Source organism: Sorex araneus, chromosome X (assembly GCF_027595985.1).
Source record: "Sorex araneus isolate mSorAra2 chromosome X, mSorAra2.pri, whole genome shotgun sequence".
Taxonomy (NCBI): domain Eukaryota; kingdom Metazoa; phylum Chordata; class Mammalia; order Eulipotyphla; family Soricidae; genus Sorex; species Sorex araneus.
In genome coordinates, this window is record NC_073313.1 from 48,339,572 (window position 1) to 48,345,846 (window position 6,275).

Below are 6,275 nucleotides of genomic sequence, written 5' to 3' on the forward strand. Positions count from 1 at the left end.
TAGGGACAAGTAAGTTAAGAATATTTTAAAGAAAATACCATCAAGAAATAAATAAATGAATAAATTAAGTCACACTATTTAAGGATCCAGTTCAAACAATGTATAGGAAAATTCTTTCTGCCCTTTTTTTGTTTTTTTTCTTTTGTGGGCCACACCTGGCAGTGCTCAGGGTTTACTCCTGGCTTTGCACTAAGGAATTATTCCTGGTAGTGCAGGAGATTGAACCCATGTCAACTATGTTCAAGACAAATGCCCTACCTGCTGTACCATATACCCTGCACCCTACCTTGCCCTTTACAAATAAAGAAAATGTACCGAAATTTGGGCTAATTTCCCCCATTGAACTTATATATAATCATATATTTACCCCATGTTTCGTCACTTTTTTTCATAGCAAGAGCTATGTGATTGCCACATCCTTCTTCCTGTGTTACACAAAAATGTTTCTACTCTATAGTGGACCTAAAATTCAAGACTGATTCTAGCAATGATGATTTTTAAAATTAGTATTATTTCCATATGTTCTCACGGACTGGAACGATAGCACAGTGGTAGGGCATTTGCCTTGCAGGCGGCTGACCCCGTTTCGATTCCTCTGCCCCTCTCGGTGAGCCCGGCAAGCTACTCAGAGTATCTCACCTGCACAGCAGAGCCTGGCAAGCTACCCGTGGTGTATTCAATATGCAAAAAACAGGAACAACAAGTCTCAAGATGGAGACGTACGAGCAAATCAATGAGCAATGGGATGACAGTGACAGTAATACGTTCTCATATTTTGGTCTCTACTGTGACCCTTTTTAAACCTCTCTCTTCTGAATTTGAAATTTTAATCTAAAGATTCATCTTGGGGGGCAGAATGATAGTACAGGGTGTTTGATGTGCACATGGTCAATCTAGTTTTGATTCCTGGCATCCCATATGATCCCCTGAATCCCACCAGGAATGATCCCTGAGCACAGATCCAGGAGTAAGTTTTGATCACCCCTGTTGTGACCCAAAAAACAATAAACAAAAAATTATCATTTGATGGTTCTTAAACAAGTATGATCTATCCACCTTATTTTCTCATTCTTTTCTTGCTTGAGGGTCGAGGGCAATCAATTTAATGAAGGTATTTGGCTATATACATAGACAACTCCAAGGTTATTTCTAACAAAATATTTGTTCAACTTTACTTATTCAAAGAAAAGAATTTTGTTTTCAGCTTTAGTAACTGTAGTGTCTTCTTTGTGAAGACTTAATATGTGGAGGCTCTGTATTAGAAAGCACTGTATCACTGACACTGTCATCCCATTGTTCATCAATTTACTCAAGTGGGCGCTAGTGATGTCTTCATTCATCCCAGCCCTGAGATTTTAGCAGCCTCTTTTTACTAGTCTTTCCCAATGATTGGAGGCTCTTTCAGCATTAGGGGAATAAGACCTGTTATTGTTACTGTTTTTGGTATACCGAATACGCCACAGGGAGCTTGCCAGGATCTGCCGTGCGGGCCGGGCTCTCTGAGAGGTATATATATATATATATATATATATATATATATATATATATATATATATATATATACTTCCCTCTGTGATTTTTGGAAAATGGGTAAGAAGTGTCTTATGATGTGTCACATGGCTGCTTTCCGGCTGTGTGGTCCAGGAATATGTTCATTCGTGCGTGAGGCTTGGCTCGAGCATATGGAAAGTGGCCTGGAGAGTGGCGGCGGTTGGGTAGTGGAGGTCAGCTGCTGGGGCTAGATCCCTTGGGGTGGGGATGGCTCTCACCCTCCCCACTCTGAGGTGTCCCAAGTGGAAAGAGCCTCTGGTGCAGAGTCTGGTGGTATGGTTATGGGAGCCTCAATTTATGCTCCCTTCCGGGAGAAGCAGTCATGAGTTCTGGAGGGTGGCCGATGAAATTATCTGGCACTGGTAGGAGGTGGCTTATGGGTGTGACCCCTGGGTGGCCAGAGACTGGGGGAAGCAGGCAGAGGATCTCTGCTCCCAGGTCCCATTGAGCCCAGAGTCCAAGATCACAAAGTTCTGCATTACCTGAGTTCCATGGGACTTCATGGAAATTAAAATTTGGCTCTTTCTATCCTGAACCAGGCGCATATGCTGCCTGAGCCCATGTGCTGCTTGCGCCCATGTGGCCGAGCACATGTGTCACCCGCATCTCCCCTCTTGAGATGTGTACTTTCATACTTTTGTGTTTAAAGCTCAGTTATATGTAGGGGCTTCCTCCACCCTTAGAGAAGCCTGTGTTCTCTCTTGAATGTGTTACTCTTACCTCTCTTTACCTTTCTTATCCCTTCCTCCTATCCTCAAAAGCCTCTAAATAAAATATGTTTACTTCTATCCTGAACCAAAACGCTATATAAGATATTTCAAGTGCCTTTTTAAATACAGTGGGACTTCACTCTCTGAATTAGAAAGAGCCAATCACTTCTCGGCCTTTTGGCTAAGATCAAGTGTAGGATAGAAAGAGCTAAATTTTAATTTTTTACAGCAGGCTTATATCACTGATTATAAAAAGTCACCTATTTATCTATCTATCTATCTATGGAAACATATATGATTTAGACAGTCTATGGGGAGAGTATCCTTGTATTGTACAATTTCAAACTTAAGAATCTTTTACCTCAGAAAAGTAAATTAGTTTACTTATTGCCCTGCTTGTTTCTATCATCATCTGTGTATGTTTGTGTACATGTCTCTCTAAGCTTATTTATCATAGTTGATGTTACCTTGACCTTAATTTTGGTATATCTCTTTACTACTAAATACTTCAGAGGGTATTTATAAAACGGACATTGTCTTACATAACTGCAGTACAATTGTCAATGGGTTACATAAAGTTTTAACATAAACTTCTTCATAAAGTTTGGATTATCTTTCAAAAGAAATCTTCATTAAACCATAATGCAATAATTGGGTCAAACATAAATATGTTGTTGTTCCTGAAGGTAGAAAAGTCCTCCTTCCCCCATCTCAAATGAATAGATTTTGTCCTAAATCCTTTTGTTCCTGTTAGTCCTAGGATGGGGATGGAGCTTCAGGGTGGAGTAGGAAGGGATTCTGAATTCAAATCTAAATAGATGCCAAAAATTTAAATCATAAATCCATTCTGTGAATGAATTCCCACATTATGGTCTGATTAGGTTTATTGTATCCTTATATTTTTCTGAAAGCATAATTTAAGATGCTCCTAACCTAGATTTAGATTTTTATTATAACTACATGAAAATTAGGAGACTGTCATTTTGCTTTCAGTGATGCAATTTACTTTTAAGCAATCTTTGTGAGGTTAATTTTTTTCCTGGAGTTTGAAAAAATATACCTGATGAGATATTTTTATTCAAGTTTTTGAAAGATTTTAATCACTTTTCAAAAATATATAGTTTTATTTCTAATTTTCTACTTTAAATTAAACTTTCATACTTTTATACTTTAGTTCCAAATTTATATGCACATAATACAATTAACTTTAATAACATTTATCTATTTTTATTTTCATTTAAGTAACAGTCATCAAAATTAGTAAAAGAAACAGTTTATAGTGACCTCAATTTAAAAAATTAGTAAGTTCTACTTTAAATGCCATAATTTATAAAGATAATATTAAGTGATATTGCCACTTAATACTCCACTACCCAGCCACCGCCACTCTCCAGGCCACTTTCCGGACACTTGGGCCAAACCTCACTCAAGTGTGAAGCCCCACAGGAACAGGTAAAGCAGAATTTTGCGAACTTAGACTCCCGGCTCAAAAAGACCCAGAAACAACATCCTCTATCTGCCTCCTCCAATCTCGGCGCTCCAGGGATCAAACCCAGACGCCCCACCCTATTGGACTCAAATAAATACCTCACCGGCAGACCACTACCTTCACTACCCAGCCACTGCCATGCTCCAGGCTGCTTTCTGGACCGTGCATAGGACACATAGTACCCATTTTCCATAATTTTCGCACCATATTTGATGAGCTTCAAATATGGTATGAACCATGGGAACCCCTGTAAGGGTGATTGGAGGCTGCCCCAAAAGCCTCCATCCCTCTCGGAGAGCCTGGCAAGCTACCGAGAGTACCCCGCCCACACGGCAGAGCCTGGCAAGCTACCCGTGGCATATCCGATATGCCAAAAACAGTAACAACAATGGGCCTCATTTACCTGATACCAAAAGAGCCCCCAATACAGCAACGTTAAGAAGGATGAGCAAGAAGAGGCTGAAAAAATCTCAGGGACGAACTAGACTGACAAAACGAAGAAAGACTAAAATGACTGTCTGTACTTTCAACGCACATATGCTGGCATCAGAAGCATCCATCGAGGACCTAGTGGTGCAAGCACAGAAGCTCAAGTAGGACATCATTGGTCTGACGGAAACGAGAAGGCATCAATTACATCATGCCATTTTCGACACTGGAGAAGAACTGTTCCTCGGAACATGAGACAACAGAGGCGTCGGTGGTGTCAGTATCCTGATCAACACGAACTTGGCCATGAGCATTGATTCATTCGAATGCCTAACAACCCGAATCGGACGATTACACTTGAATAGATGTGGCTCACTGCCGGCAGTTTCTATCTTCATTGTCTATGCACCAACATCCACCTATGATGAAGAAGAAATTGAGAAGTTCTACATGGAGCTGGAGAAGTTTTATAAAGAAGACCATACCTTCTACAAGATCATTGTCAGTGATTTTAATGCCAAGATAGGACCAGCAGTCATCTCCAAATTGCATTACATGTTTGGCCTATCTGACTTTTGATGCCTTGGCAAACGAGACAGCGTCCCTGATTCTTGATCGTCGACAGAGGTCAGAACTTCGGATTCCTTCTCTCACTTGAGTGAAACATGATATTCCAAGCATAGCTCTTTCGATTCCTCTTTGGAATACCCGAATAGCTTTTGTAGGGCCTAGGTCTCTGAGGCGTATGTTAGTGTAGGAAGAATAGTGGAGTCAAAAACAGTGCCCAGAACCAGAGGTTCTTCGTCTTCTTAACAACTTCTTTGATGCTCTTGAAGGCGTTCTATGCCGCTCTCTTCCTCCGGAGTAGCTCAGGTGCCAGGTTGTTCATCGACCTAGGTACAAATAACTGCTACATTCATAGATGTTTGTTCCGTTGAGAGCAAATGGAATGTCAGGAACTAGTCCATTTCTCATGAGCATTGTCTTCATGAGATTCAGCTGTAGTTCGACCTTTCCACATTCACGTTTGAAGTTGGTCAGCATTTGTGCCACTTGGCTAATGGTTGGTGTTATTAGAACAATGTCATCAGTGAAGCAGAGACTGGTGTAGTTGCCAACCGTCTATCTTCACTCCCATTCCTTCTCATTCCAGTCATCCCATGAGTATACGAGGGTGGCATTGAAGAGTTTCGGTGAAATGGTGTTGCCCTGCCAAACCCCTCTCTACATCGATGGTCACTTCCTTGTAGAATGGTGAGATCCTGGTGGTGAATCTGTAATACAGCTCACAGAGGATCCTGATGTACTGAGTTTGAATGCCCTGTTTGGCTAGGGATTCAATGACTACTTCAGTTTCAACAGAATGGAAGGCTATCTTTAAGTCAATGAATGTTAGATAGAGCGGCATCTTGAACTCTCATGAAACTTGAATGAGTCTGGTCACCCTGTGGATATGGTTGATCGTGCTGAATCCTTTTCAGAACCCAGCTTGCTTGAATGGTTGTCCTTCGTCTAATGTTTTGCCAATCCTATTCAGGATGATTCGAGTAAACAATTTGTAGACGACAGAGAACAGGCAGATGGGGGTGATAGTGGATATCTCCCTTCTTGTACAACAGGACGATCCTGCTGGCTCTACATTGGGACAGAACCTTGCTTTCAGACATGTAGCATGGGAAGATCTGAGCCAGTGTATTGACAAGTATTGTGGCAGATTCTTCAGGTGTTCAGGTCAAATATAGAGAAGTATAAATTTTTTGTGTATTGACCTTGTACCACACAATCTTGCTAAACTCAGTTATTATGCTAGTCTTAATAATTAATTTTTTGTTTTATTTCATTTTATTTTTTACTTTTATGCCAATGCTCAGGGATTACTCCTGGATCTGCTCTCAGAGACTTCTCCTGGTGGGGGTTCAGACAACCATATGGCATTCCAGGGATCAAACTCTGGTTAGCAGTTTGTAAGGCAAATGCCCTACCTTCTGTACTATCTCTCCAGTCAGATTTTTTAAATGTCTACCATTATCTCATCTGTAAATAATGAAAGTTTTATTTTTTAAGTTTTTTATTTTAGTTTTGGGGCCACATCAGGC

The 6,275-nt window shown here is 40.6% G+C and overlaps 1 pseudogene; it reads left to right on the top strand.

Annotated features, from left to right (window-relative positions):
* Positions 1 to 2,422: 2,422 nt before the first annotated feature.
* On the top strand, positions 2,423 to 2,562 carry LOC129400304 (U2 spliceosomal RNA; annotated as a pseudogene).
* Positions 2,563 to 6,275: the final 3,713 nt, after the last annotated feature.